Source organism: Cetorhinus maximus, chromosome 3 (genome assembly GCF_964194155.1).
Source record: "Cetorhinus maximus chromosome 3, sCetMax3.hap1.1, whole genome shotgun sequence".
Classification (NCBI taxonomy): domain Eukaryota; kingdom Metazoa; phylum Chordata; class Chondrichthyes; order Lamniformes; family Cetorhinidae; genus Cetorhinus; species Cetorhinus maximus.
Window position 1 is genome coordinate 113358090 of NC_135881.1, and position 14700 is coordinate 113372789.

Genomic DNA, 14700 nt, shown 5'->3' on the forward strand with positions numbered 1-14700 from the left:
GTACCCTGCGCCTGTGGGAAACCTGGGTACTGAGCAAATCTAATCGCTCTTGCTTCCTGGCTTTCCTGAGCATGGACAAAATGCACAAAGTTGTGTGCCTTCACAAATATAGCGTCCGTGACCTCATGGATGCATTTTTGTGTGGAGGCTTGTGATACCCCACAGAGATCACCTGTGGAACACTGAAAGGAGCTACTGGACTAAAAATTGAGCACCTTCGTTACTTTCACGGCCACTGGCAGCTGATGCCCTCCATGTCCTGGGGCCCCAAATCCTGCAGCAGGTGACAGATGTGAATAACCAGTTCCTGAGACTTGCTACACTAGTTCTCGGTCATCTGCAGAATGAAAGACCCTGGATCTAGCTAGGCACTGAGCAGCGACGGCTCCCTGTGGCTCTTCAGGGGCGTGGGCGGGAGCCCCAGCCATCCCTTCTTCCTGAGGGAGGCTGCTCGTGCCTCTGCCCAGCCAGGCACCTCCACCACTCTCTTCTCCATTGTCTCCTTAACGTAGTGGGACAGGTAGATAAGGTGGTTAAGAAGGCATATGGGATACTTGCCTTTATTGGCCAAGGCATATAATATAAGAGCAGAGATGTTATGCTGGAACTGTATAAAACGCTGCTTAGGCCACAGCTAGAGTATTGCGTGCAGTTCTGGAATCCGCATTATAGGAAGGATGTGATTGCACTAGAGAGAGTGCAGAGGAGGTTTACCAGGATGTTGTCTGGGCTGGAGAGTTTTAGTTATGAGGAGAGATTGGATAGACTGGGGTTATTTTCCCCGGAGCAGAGGAGGTTGAGGGGGTGACATGATTGAGGTGTATAAAATTATGAGTGGCATAGATAGGGTAGACAGAAAGGAATTTTTCCCCTTGGTGGAGGGATCAATAACCAGGGGGTATAGATTTAAGGCAAGGGGCAGGAGGTTTAGAGGGGATGTGAGGAAGAATTTTTTCACCCAGAGGGTGGTGGGAATCTGGAACTCACTACCTGAAAGGGTGGTAGAGGCAGAAACCCTCATAACATTTAAGAAGTATTTGGAAGTGTACTTGTGATGCCATGGCATACAAGGCTATGGGCCTAGTGCTGGAAAATGGGATTAGAATAGTTAGGTACTTGTTTGACTCGATGGGTGGAAGGGCCTTTTCCTGTGCTGTAGACCTCTATGACTCTATGGCTCTATGACTCCTATGTCATGAAGCAAACAGTTAGTTCACCAGGCTCCAGGCTCCATGCTCCTGAAGTACTCCTCCTGCAGGAAGAAAGAGGGACGTGTGGGTTAGCATGGGTGTACTAAGAACCTTGCTTGGTTAAGTCTGAAGGCCCCTTAACCATCCCAGAGAGTGCTGGGGATCACTTTAATGGCCAGAGTTTAGTGCACTGCATGGCTGCCTGAAACCCCACCCAGCTCCGCTCCGCTCCACCTGACTGGCAGCAGCTTTGTCCACTGGACTGCATGCTGTGCTCTCAGCTCAGGCACAGGCATTCTCCTAATCCGCACTGCAAGGCTGCATTGTTAGCTTGAACTAAGGGGAGACTGGTCCAAACCTGAACGATGCCATTACAAGGGGCTGTGAATGCCAGTGACTGCTGCACGGCCAGCTTTTGCAAGGAGATCGTACAATGTGCCCAGTCATCTAATTGTTCTGCAGACCACTAAAATACTCATTAGTTTGTGCCCAAGGGGTGAAAACTTCTGGAGTATTTGGTGGTACTTTCATGCACCCGTAGCTTGAGTGGGCACATATGTTAGAGGCCCGACTTTAAGCATGTCAATGTGGCTGCATCTGAACTGTCTCAGCTGCAGAGGAATGGTCACTTTATACAAGGTTTCCCTAACGTGTGGCCACTTCCCTCACCCCCACTCCCATATGTACTTGTGCACCATCATCAGACCTGGCTGTCTTGCATCCCCAAGCTCACCTCAGATGCAGTGCAGCCCTTGTATTTCCCAACTCGTCCAACTGCAGGCAGCCCTTGCCCTGGCAATGCACTGTCAGCCAGCCGGGAAAAAGCGACTGGCCTGTGCCCTTGCATAATGTGTGGTGCCTCCACCTTGAAGTCGAACGGACGACCCTCGTGAGCACTGCGCACTGTTAGTGAGCACTCGCCTCCGAATTCCCCTCGAAGTTCAGCTCGTGAGGTGCATGCCTTTTAAAAGCTGTTGCGAAACACATAGACATGCAATCACGCCGACATGTCCAGAAGATCCAGCATAGGGGGATGATTCCGGCTAGCAAGGGTTATAATTAGATGCAGATGTATTACAATGAAGTTCCCGACATGCAGCGGCAGGAAAGGTGGCCTGCCATTGATGGATGGAGCGGACAATCACAAACTAGTTTCACGTCGTTGTGAAACCGATTTTTGGCCTTCCCGCCATATTGTCCGCTCACGCCCGCCATGACGCCCGATGCCAACGGAGACGGGAAATTCCATCCTGCATGAGTACCCAAGGTAAATAAAGTTTTTGAAGCTTACCTTTACTAAACTTACCTAGACTACACCATTCCTGAATGCTGCTACTTGCCCATCTTTAACCTCCTCCCATTCACTTGTCCTTCCTCTAAGAAGCTATCTAATTGTTGCAGAGATATTCAGTCCAAATTGATCCTTGTGGAGCTGGTTCCTTGGATTTGTATCCACATCTTTCCAACAATTTGCTGATGAGGTTCAATCCTGAATGAACCTTGGGCCTTCACCTTCTGGTGCACACTCTCAACACACCACTTATTTTCACCCCCACCTGCTCCAACACCCTGGCTTATGCAAATGCCTCTGAGAGGATTGCCCTGATGGCTTCCTTGGTAAAGACAATGAATAACACAGTCATATAAATCAGAAAATTCAATTTCCAATTTGTGCCAAATTAGCTGATCTCAATCACGGTGACAGTGCTTTCTAAATTAAGTCCTTTAAAAGAACTAGCTGCATGGAAGTTTTGTACTGTAGTATTGATTAAAGGTGGTCTAACTTTGCACTTATTCTGGAGTTAGTGTGTTCTGAGGTTAGGCTGAATTTGGAGTTGGTGGTCTGGAGTAGGTAATCACAGTTTGTTGTCTCATTTGAGCCAGCTCAGGCTTTACCATTCAATTTACACTACAAGCTTCACGTCACAGGAATTTGCAGTGTAATTGTACCTTAAGATCAGAATGGGGTTTATAGGGAAAAAAATTGATTTTCTAGTACTCCTTATAGAGGCTCCTTTTAGGAATGGCTGTGAATAGCTAACTCCCCCTGTTCTTGTTCTGTTTTCTCATATAGATTTAGACCTTCCATTAAAGAAGAAAGGATGACTGTAATAGTAAAAAGGTTCATTTTTATTGTCAGAAAGTTGTTTCTTTTGCTGATTGTTTATAACTGCGACAGGTGTAATATGGATGCAAGTGTGTAAAAAAAAACTATTTTAAGCTGATTCTTTTCAGTATCTTAGAAGCAATTATCACTCTCAATGCATTCGGAAATTTGGATGTGGATGCTGGGAATTGTGCACTGTGTTTCCTTCACATCGATTATTGTATTCTCCTTTTCTATTCTAACTGATGTGAATATAAATTATGCGCTGTGTTCTTTGGGGATAAATAAGATGATTCAAATCTGCACAGAAGCAGCAAGATTCAATATTCACATAAATGCTCTTTTTATTTGTTTCTCTTCCTGTTTCTGATTCTACTTTCCGTGAACTGTACCTGAATGCGGTGTTGACTCTTATTCTATTGATTATGCAGCTGTGCTCACGAACTAAGTTAACATTGCTTTTCGGAAATAAAATTGATCTGACAATCAGGGACCATTACTTGTTCCACCAATGAAAACAGGTTAAAAAAAAATCTGTAATGGTTCTTACTTCTAGTGGATTATACTGAACCAGGACTAGGCAAGAAAAATGCCAGCAGATTTCAGAAGGAACAAAGGGCAAAACAAGCATCCTTCTTGTTGGACTACAGCCTATTTATGGAAGCATAACCTTTTAAATAAAGAAAATTAGAACCAAGTAACAGCGTGCGTAATCCACAAATTTAAAATACTTCTGTTTACATAAGTTAAACTGTGTTATAGAAGCATTTCATTAAATGATCTGTATATTCTTCATAAGGAACTTATTCAGTTAAATGACTGTAAAAACAGACAAGTACAGGAGGCAATTTCTGTCACTGAATGAAACCAGATTCAAAAACATAATTACAGCTCAGTTCTTTTTTGTAAGTCATTAAGCATGAAAGGGAAGCACACTGATTTTATCATGATAGTTTCTATGTTACACATTGAAAGCAAACAACTCTGATTATCTCCAACATCTTCTGTACTTTTAAATTCTAATGACATGTTGGCTTATATAGAACTTGTTCCAATATGTTATTTGTGTTGCATTAAAATATATAAATAGATTTCTAATAGAGTTTTAACTAGAAATCATGGTATCTATATTGATGGAACGATGGTTTCAGGAACAATGGCCGGGATTTTCCGTGCCACCTGGTGCTGGGCATGTTTGGTGGCGTGAGCGGACAATATAGCGAGAAGGCCAAAAATCGGTTTCATGATGTCGTGAAACCAGTTTGCGATCGTCCCCTCAGCCCATTAATGGCGAGCCGCATTCCCCACCATCAGACGTCGGGAACCTCATTGTAATACATCAGCGTATTATAAGGCCAGCCTGCTGGACTCATTCCCCCTGCCCCTGACTGGATCGTCTGCCCACGTTGGCAGGAGGACACACTAGTGCAGAACACGTCTTGATAACTGCGACGTACAGAAGTCAGGACTTACCGCCAGGGCCTTGCTCACATTGCAGACACCTGAGGAGTAGAAGATGCTGGAGTCCGATAGCAATGGGATCCTGGAAGAACGTCCATGACATGCTGTGTGGATTCTCATCGACATCGCTCTGCTGCAAAACAGCTCACGGAAGTTGGAAAGTCATCGTTGATGCTCACAACAAATGATGGTCAGGGGCAGGATGCGAGAGGAAGGTCTAGGATTGACTGGGAGAAGAAGAAGAGTTGGGGGGGTAGGTGAGGTTGGGAGGGGGAAATGAAGGTGTTAGGGGGTGAGGTTGCTGGGGAATGAAGTTGTCGGGGGAGTGAGGTGGTGAGGGGGGAAATAAGACATCAGGGTGGTGAAGTTGGGACGGGGAGAATGAAGGTGTTGGAGGGGTGAGTTTTGTATAGGGGAATGAAGGTGTAGGGGGGACGAGGTTGGGAGGGGGGAATGAAGGTGTCAGGGGTGAGGTTGGGACGGGGAGAACAGGAGAGGAGGGGGTAACAGAGGAACAGATGGCAACTGGGGCGGTAGATGTAAGGGGGCTGGAAGGTGTAAGGGAAGGAGTTCGGAGGGTGAAAAGAGAGGGGAAGCAGTCTTGGGGGAGGAAGGAGTGTAGAGACGGGAGGGAGTCTGGGGGGGGAGGAAGGAGTGGTGGAAAGGAGAGGGATTCCGGAGGAGGAAGGAGCACGGAGGGGGGAGGGAGTCCGGGGGGAGGAAGAAGTGCGGAGAGGGAAGAGAGTCCAAAGGAGGAAGAAGTGTGGAGAGGGGAGGGAGTAAGGTTGGAGGAAGAAGTAAGGGTGGAAGAAGGACTTGGGAAGGGGGAAGGAGTAAAACTGGAGGAAGAAGTGAGGCTGGAGGAAGAGGTAAGGCTTGAGGAAGAAGTCTGGAGGGAGAGGACAAAGGGTGGAGGAAGGAGTAAGGGTGTCTGAGGGAGTCGGGAAGGGAAAGGGGCTAAGCGTATGTGGATTCCAGAAGTTTGGAGGACTAAGTGGGCGGAAGGGGTTGTGAGAGGGGAAGGAATCCGGTGGGGGGGGGGGGCTGGAAGCAGTCTGGAAGTGGGGAAGGGATTCCAGGTGGAGAAGGGGTTTCGGTGGGGTCAAGGGGTCTGGGGGGGCGGGGAAGGGTTTCCGGAGGGAAGGGATCGGGTGGGGCATGTCCAAGTGAATGTGCAAGGGAGGGGTCTTATGGGTCCATGACTGCCTCCTGAGGAACAAACTGAGGGTGGGTGTGGTATGAGGGAATGGTGAGAATGACCGATGGCAAAGTGAGGTGATAAGGTGGGAGGGTGAGGATTTGATGGTAGCGGTAGAAAGGACGGTGATTATGGGGACTCGGAGGCAGACATGGATGCTGGGGGTGGGAAGGGGGAGGTCAGGGAGGTGAATGTGGATGGGGATGGGATTTTCAGGAAGGAAGGGAATGTGCACGTTCACCTGGCCATCCCCAAAGGAAGAGGGTTATGGCTAGTAGGCAATGGAGGGGAGGTGGAAGGTGATGCCAGGGGGGTCAACTGTGATGGGGGAAACAAAATGGGTGACTGGAGGAGGGGAAAAGACAGGGGAGCACACGAGAAACCGAATCCAGACCATGCTGTCCAAATCAAAAGTGAAACGATGGTCGTGATGGGCAAGACAAGGTGCTGCATGGGAGTGTGATCATTGGCACAAACACACTTCTCTCTCCAGAATCACTCATTGGCCAGCTGCTCCCTATCTGGTGATAGAGGATGAGGTTGAAGGGTTCACAGGCAAAGAGACATGGAGGGAGAGGACAGCCTCTGAGATTCCTGTATGGATGGCCCAGGGATATCCAACTGCCATTCCACCTCCCTTCGGGTGCCCGGGGGCCCCAGCCTGACTCCTTGAGAGGAAGAAGCTCCTGGAGCGATGTCAGAGCGGAGGTGGAGGACATCACAGCGAGCCTCCACTGCATCCAAAAGGTTCTCGAGGGGTGTGTCATTGAACCTGGGGGCTGCAGTCTTTTTGCCTTTCTGGGCCATGTCTTCTTTGCAGCAGTCATGGACTGGAAGCAGTGAGAGGTGTGCACGTGACTGAACTTTAAATATGGTGCCCAGTGTGATGAGGCAGCGAGATGATGGCATGGCGGGCGAATGAGGGCACGCCCACCATGGAAACAGTGTGTTTCCCGGGTATGCATAATTAATGCGGCAGGTTTGGAACAATACAGCGTGAAAACCCACCATTGCAGCCGGTGGGTTAAACATCGTTTAACCCGTCCGCTACCACACCTAGTGCAAATCTGGGATGATTCCACACAATATGTAATCACATTAAAACACATGCAGGAGAAAGACTTTTATTACACGCAAGTAAAAAATGATGTATTGTCTCTTTGGACAAATGTACATTATCTCTTAGGCCAAGGAATGAATCAGTCATCAGTTAAAATGAATTCTTTAATATGGGCGGAACTCCTATAGAGGATGGAACTCAATAAGAGGTTGATTTTTTTTTTGCATATTGTGCTTACCAGATGGGCTGTGGGCTGTGTGTATGTCTGATGAATGCTCATGGGCTTCCTTTGATTGCAAATTGGTCAGCGGGCATCAGCAATTGCTCTTATTGCAGAACAGGCCTGAGGGGCTAAATGGCTCCTGTTCCTTCAGGTAGCTCGTCGATTGGAAGCGTGGAAAATCTGAAAGGACAGCTGTTACATAAAGACAGCTTGCAGCCCCTTATAAGGAAGATGCACTTTGCAAAGATGGTTAATGGAGAACAAGTTATCTAAGTTATAGGCAGACTGATATTGCCCAGACCCATGGATTCTCAAATGCTTCATAGAGATTCTTGTGAAGCAAATGAGGAATAGGAAGAAGCTCTTCTTTCCTTCAGGTGGGCAACAAGTGCAATGGCAACTTAATGAAGAGAAGTGGAGAAAGATGCCTGGGATGCCAGCAGCATAGTTCATTTGATCTACTAGTTCTGCCAAAGTAAAACTCTTCTTCCCTGTAGTATAAAGAATTAGCAGAATGGATATACTAATGTATGATGTAGGTTATGATAAATCACTGATATCAGTCAATAATGTATTAGACTCTCGAGAGAGTGAAGTTGGAACACCAGGATCAATATGCCTACAACATGACCTATTTAGATCTTGTACTAATAAACAAGTGTTAAGCAAGTACCAGAGCCTGACTAGTCTGCGCAGTAACCATGCATACAGTCCGCAGATCAGGAGGACCATCTCAAAACATGGTGGCAGTAGTGCAGACATCAATGTAAAAAATACTTTGGTGTTATCAAAGGAACTAGAGAGAGAAGGAAAACTTGATAGCAGCTCACACTTACAACTCGATGGAAGGAGGAAGTAAACTAAAGAGAGGTAACGATGTACGTACCCTACGTGCTGTTCCTGCCCGTACCACACCTGTTTGAATGTGTCGAAAGCCTACAGAGTGGCCTGTGTTGGGAGTTATTGAAATGACATTTCTACCAATATCGATTAGTGTCATGCCTTCTCACAAAGGAGCAGAAGCACCAAGTCAGTTTCTTTCTTTATGTTATAGGTCCAGTAGCAGACGAGGTTCTCCTGTGGCAGGGGGTGGAGGAGCCCACTGCGGACTTTGACACCATTCTCAAAGCCTTCTGTTTCTCTAGCGACTAAACTGATGACAGCCAAGTGCTGTGCTGTTGCTGCCCCACTCATGTGGTACTGCTTCCTTTTGCCATTAAATGCCAAGTTATGTTGCTTAGCCTTTTATTCTCTGTCGGCCAGATGACTTGGGCTCTGCAGGTGCACTGACTGAGGGTTGAACCATTCTAAAAATACATTGCAACTTGCTGTCAAGTCACCTTCCAAGCCCCTGTGCCTAAATTTGTATGCAGCACATTATGGATGGCAAAGGGTCCACACTACGTGATTCACTAAGCATAGTTGAATAGGAACAGGTGCAAGTGGAAAGGACAATTGAGGAAATGGCTCACCAGAGTGCAAGTTGGCATCCTAATTCTGATGAAGAGGGCAAAGTTGCAGAATTCAACCTTCAAAAGAAAACTGTTTTCTGCGCATACTGGCTCAGAGCATTGGATTGCCTGCCAAGACAGCTGTCTGGAATGCATGAAAAGCTTATTGAACAATTTGTCCCTGAACATCAAAGAACAAACTCTGCACTGGACATCTTCTGACATAAAGATCTACTTCAATGTGCGATGATCCACTTTCATAAGGAAAGTAAGGAAAAAGTTAGAACCAGGGGACAATGAAGAGAAAAAGGCAAATAAATAATGGAATGACAAACAGGGTATTTGAGTGCAGTAAAAGAACATGGGGAACGCAAGGAGAAATTAAAAGCCCACATCAAAAGGAATCACAGTCAGAAGTCATGCAAAATTGAGTTATGGCAAATGTCAGAGATTGAAAGGTGATAAATGAAAAATAATAAATTCTCTAAGGAGGAAAGATTTGGAAACATCCCTATTTTACTGCTGAATCAGGTTACCTCAGGATTTTCACAAGATTAATAGCTATATTTAAGATTTAAACCCTTTTGAATCATTCAGTATTTCACTTTGTTAATATTATGATTGTTAGAAATATTTCAAGTTTGGATTTTTCAGTGAGTTTATTTATTCATGTATATTTAGTAGATTTATAGGTTACCTATAAGGCATGTCAAAGAAAGGAGATAATATTACAACATGCTGGATGCTCATAAGCATACAATGTTTTCACTTCTGTTAAATATATATATCTACAGGTGTGTGTTATTTTGAGATATTGACTTCCTCCATTTTGGGCCTTGGTACTAAGTGACCCAAGTTAACAAATTATTAAATTATGAAGACTGATTTTCTGAACACAGCCACTTAGTTGATGAAATTGTGTGAACATTTTCAAGATACATGGCATGGGTTTGTCATTTACCAACTGACACTTCAGATTTTGTCATCTAGAACATGGAGTCCAAAACTTAAGCTCAGTCAAAGTGAAGAAGTAATGAATGTTCAGTACAATTAAGGTAAGCAGGGTTGTTACATTTGTATCTTTTAAAAAAATTTTCTTAGGATGTGAGCATCACTGGCAAGGCTGGCATTTGTTGTCCATCCCTAATTACCCTTGAGAAGATGGTGCTGAGCCACCTTCTTAAACCACTGCAGTCCATTTGGTATGGGTACGCCCATAGTGCTGTTAGGAAGGGAGTTCCAGGCTTTTGGTCCCATGACAATGAAGGAATGGCAAAATAGTTCCAAGTCAAGATGGTATGTGTCTTGGAGGGGAACTTCCAGGTGGTGGTGTTCTCTGGCATCTGCTGCCATTGTCCTTCTAGGCAGTAGAAGGTGCGGGTTACTCAGTGCAGTATTCCTAGCCTCTGACCTGCTCTTGCAGCCGCAGTATTCTGTGGCTCAAATGTGGTCCAGTTCAGTTTCTGGTCAATGGTAACCCCCAAGATGTTGATAGTGGGGGATTCAGTGTTGGTAATGCCATTGAATGTCAAAGGGAAGAAGTTAAATTCTCTCTTGAGGAGATGGTCATTGTCTTGCATTTGTGTGTTGCGAATGTTACTTTCCACTTATCAGCCCAAGCCTGAATGTTGTTCAGGTCTTCCTGCATAGGGACACGGACTGCTCCAGTATCTGAGGAGTTGCAAATGGTGCTGAACATTGTGCAATCATCAGCGAACATCCCCACCTCTGACCTTATGATGGGAGGAAAATCATTGATGAAGCAGCAGAATATAATTGGGCCTAGGATAATGCCCTGTGGAACTCCTGTGCCAATGTCCTAGGGCTGAAATAATTGGCCTTCAACTACCATTGTAATGTAAAGGGTTAATAGATGGAAAATGCTAATGTATGACGTAGATGATGATGTATCACTGACACACATCAGTCATGTGTTAGACTTGAGAGAGGTTGGAATCTATCTAAGAGCTACGTGCCTACACTGGAACCTGTTTAGAAGTAGTGCTAATAAACATGTGTTAAGCAGAGACCAGAGTATGTCTACAGTCTCAAACGTGGAGTCCAAGACAGAAGGACCCAATCTCAGAGCATGGTGGCAGCGATGGAAACATCGACGTAAAAGACACATGGGTGTTATCGAAGGCACTACAGGGTGAAGAAACCTTTGAAAGCTGCTCAAAAAATTTTGGCAGTTGAAAGATGCACACTGGAGGGAGGCAATGATGACCATACCAAGTGAGCCCCTGCCCTTTCCCCACCCGTTTGACTGCCCCATGGGCCTGCAGAGAGGCCAACAGTGGGAGATATGGAAGTACTGTTTTCTTCAGCACTGAGCATCATCAGGTCCTCAAGGGAAGGAGCCAAAGCTTCGAGTTCCTTTCTTTATGCAATAGGTCCAGTAGCAGACGACGCTGTCTTAAGGCAGCGTGTGCAGGAGTCCACCACAGATTTTAATTCCATTTGTAAAGCCTTTGATGCCTTTAATTGCCAAGGAACACCGTTATTGAGCAGGCAGTTCCGTGAGTGATGCAGCCCCAAATTGGAGCATCGATTTGGGCTATAATTTGTGGCGACACAGACTTCATATGACTCCATAGGTTGGATAGGCCCACAAGCAGCGGCATATACAAAAGCCCACCAAACAAACCAAAATGGCGGGAAACTCCATGCCGGCAGCCATTTTGAGATACCATGCTGTAGTGCGAAAACCCAGCTTAGACACATAGACTGTGCAGCAGGGGACGCAGAAGGCATCCAGTGTGGCAAAAATGGACATTTCAAGTGTTTCTGCAAATACAGCCATTTTGATCAAAATCGCAGACCAGCAAGTATTTATGAAATTTCTTCCCAGAAATGGAAAGTCTGGAAAAAGATAAAACCCCAGAGCTCCCAGGGGAAGCAGTTGGTCTTAATCCAGGTTGTCGTAATATGGCTTTAAGTGATAGCATCATGACATCACTTGTAGGGAAGTGTGTCTTGCGATTCAGTCTGAGTTTCTCTTTTGTCTTTGAGCAGAGCACACACACATACACACACAGAGTCCTGCTGCTGATGTCTTCAAGCTTTCTATCCATGTACAAATGTTCCCATGTGCCTAGTCTAAATAAATGAATCCACAACATGTTCACCCAGTCCCTTTTGAGTGATTCATGCCTTTGTATCATTATAACAACACAACACAGACTACTGGTCAGTTACAGTCCAAGTTCAAGGCCCCGATACTACTTTTAAAATTCATACAGGAGCAGATAACCTCAACTGGCTTCAGCCAATGGCACTTCATTCATCAGGCATCAAGTTACAAGGTCTAGGTGGCATAGACCTTCCAATTAAAGGCAGGATTATTGCTCCTGTTAGCTACAGGTAGATGACAGGTTATTGATTCTCTCTATATGTTCTTAACCATCACATACATCCTTGTTGAGAGGTGATGTTGGTATACTTCTAGGAATCCTAGAAAAAACAGATGATGCCCATCATTTGAATGACTCACTGTATTTCATGCAACAATCTTCAACCTTTCCTTTAGAAGCAGTGGAAATTGGGTCTTCAGAAGCTGAGCAAGTTTATACACTCAGCAGTAAATTATTTTCTTTCACAGAGACACCATCCACTAGACCCAGGGCAGACATGGAATTTATGAATCTCTCAGTTCTTCACCAAGTAAGGCCATAGATAGAGGATACAGAAAACACTACAGCAGATGGTAATTACCCCCGTGAAAACCGGCTGGACTTGAATTGGCTCTTGCTAGAGAGTGATGAGGAAGAATCCCTTGCAATATTGAGCGATCTCTGGGAGATTGAGGTCCTAGAGAATGATCCATTTTTCCCGTTATTGGATGCACATTACGATGTTTCTGTTTCTCTTCAGAGGAGTCAGAGGATAGCATACTTGTGGGGTTGTGCAGTATAAAGGGTTAACAGATGGGATATGTTAATGAGTGACATAGATGATGATGCATCACTGACGTCAGTCAGCCGTGCGTTAGACTCGAGAGAGAGAGAGAGGTTTGAATCATGTCTAAGAGTTATTTTTAGATGTAGTACTGATAAACAAGTGTTATTCAGTCTGTCTACAAACAAAGGCCTGAATTTTTCAGTCGGCCTGTGGGGGTGGGCCCGACATGTTGGCGCGTAAAATGACGCGCGATGACGTCTGGTGTGCACCCTGATGTCACCGCGCTGTCTCGCAATGTTTCATTTGGCTGTGTGCCCGCTAATATTTAAATGGCACATTAAGGAAGTAATAAGGTCATTGTTTACGCCGCCTGTCCAACCTTAAGGTTGGCGGGCAGGCGAAAAGGCCAAGCGGCCTTCACGATTTTTAGGAAACCCCACCCACAAGCGGGATGAGGTTTCCTAAAGTTTTTATGAATTAAGTTTTTAAAAATTCTGAAATATAAAAACATGTCCCAATTAGTTAAATTTTCAATCCACTTATTTATTTATTTCAAAAGCGCTTCAATCTCCCTGAGGCAGCTCTGTGCCTCAGGGAGACTGAAGCGCTCTGTCGCGCGCATGTGCGAAAGAGTGCTGACCCCGACTCTCCCTCCTCCCTGCGCCCGCACAATGGTAACGCTCACATCTTACGCCCACCACTGTAAAATGGCAGCACGGAGCCAATTGCGGGTGGCGGTCGGCTCCGCGACCACCCCCGCCCGTTCCCGCTGAGCCCCCCCCAGCTGACTGAAAAGTTCAGGCCCAAGTCCCACACCGAGAGTCCAAGACAGATGGACCCAAGCTCCGAATAACCACAACCATCATCTTTGTGCTAGGTATGACTCCAACCATGTTAATGCAGTTGATATCCAAGAAAACAAGGCATTATTGAAGTTAGGAACTTAGGAATATAGGAACATAACAATCGGAGTAGGCCATTTAGATACTCAAGCCTGTTCCACCATTCAGTGAGACCATGTCTAAGCAGGAAACTAACTCCAGATACCCACCTTTGGCCCATATTCCTTAAATTCTTTGGTTAACAAAAATCTTTCAATCTCAATTTTAAAATTAACCACTGATCCAGCATCAATTGCCATCTGTGGAAGAGTTCCATACATATATTGCCTTTTGCACATAGAAGTGTTTCCTAATTTCGAAAGGCCTGGTTTTTATATTTGCATTATTTCCCTATTCCTAGGCTCCCCAACCAGTGGAAATGGTTCTATTTGCTCCTGTAAAATCTTGAAAACTTCAATCAACTGACCTCATAACATTCTACATTCCAAGAAATACAATACTAATTTGTGTAATTTCTCCTCATAATTTAACCCTTGGAGTCCAGGTATCATTCTGGTAAAGCCACACTGCACCCCCTCCAAGGCCAATATGTCCTTCCTAAGGCATGCTGCCCAAAACTGCTCACAATACTCCAGGTGTGATGTAACCATGTCTTTGGGCTAGATAATACGTGGTGAAAATGGGCCTGTACCGCACCCGTGCTGATGTATTATTACAGGTTGTGCTCCTGACGTCACTATGCTGTAATAGTCTAGAAATTGGGAGTCCACCCACCTTATTCAAATTGATTTAAATTGGTTTGTTAAGCTTGTTAAAGTGGCTTTTGACTGGAAGAATGCACGCTGGGAGCAATAAAAGAGAGTGTGAAGCACGCCAGGTGGGGATCTTGTGATTTGCACTGAATGATTGTAAGGGTGGGTTAAAAGACACCAGCTGGGTCCTTTGTTTGCCCTCAGCAATTCAGGCTGCTGTGGGTGCTACTATCATTTGCTATTGGAAGCTGTGGTTTGAGAAGATACCTTTGCTGTTGTAAGTTCAATGAACCTGCAGAAAAGCGCAGTTAGTGACACATTTGCACCTCAGCTATTTGGTTGTTAGAATATGGGGATAGTGGTCTCTGTGGGAGACACATGTTCCAATGAGGAGGAGAGAAAGAAGAGGAGATTGAGAGGGAGAAAGCCAGATGGTCAGGAGCAGGATGCACTGGAGGTGCATGAGGGTGGCAGACCTGTGCCAGAGCAGATAGCTGATGAAGGCTGTGCTGATAC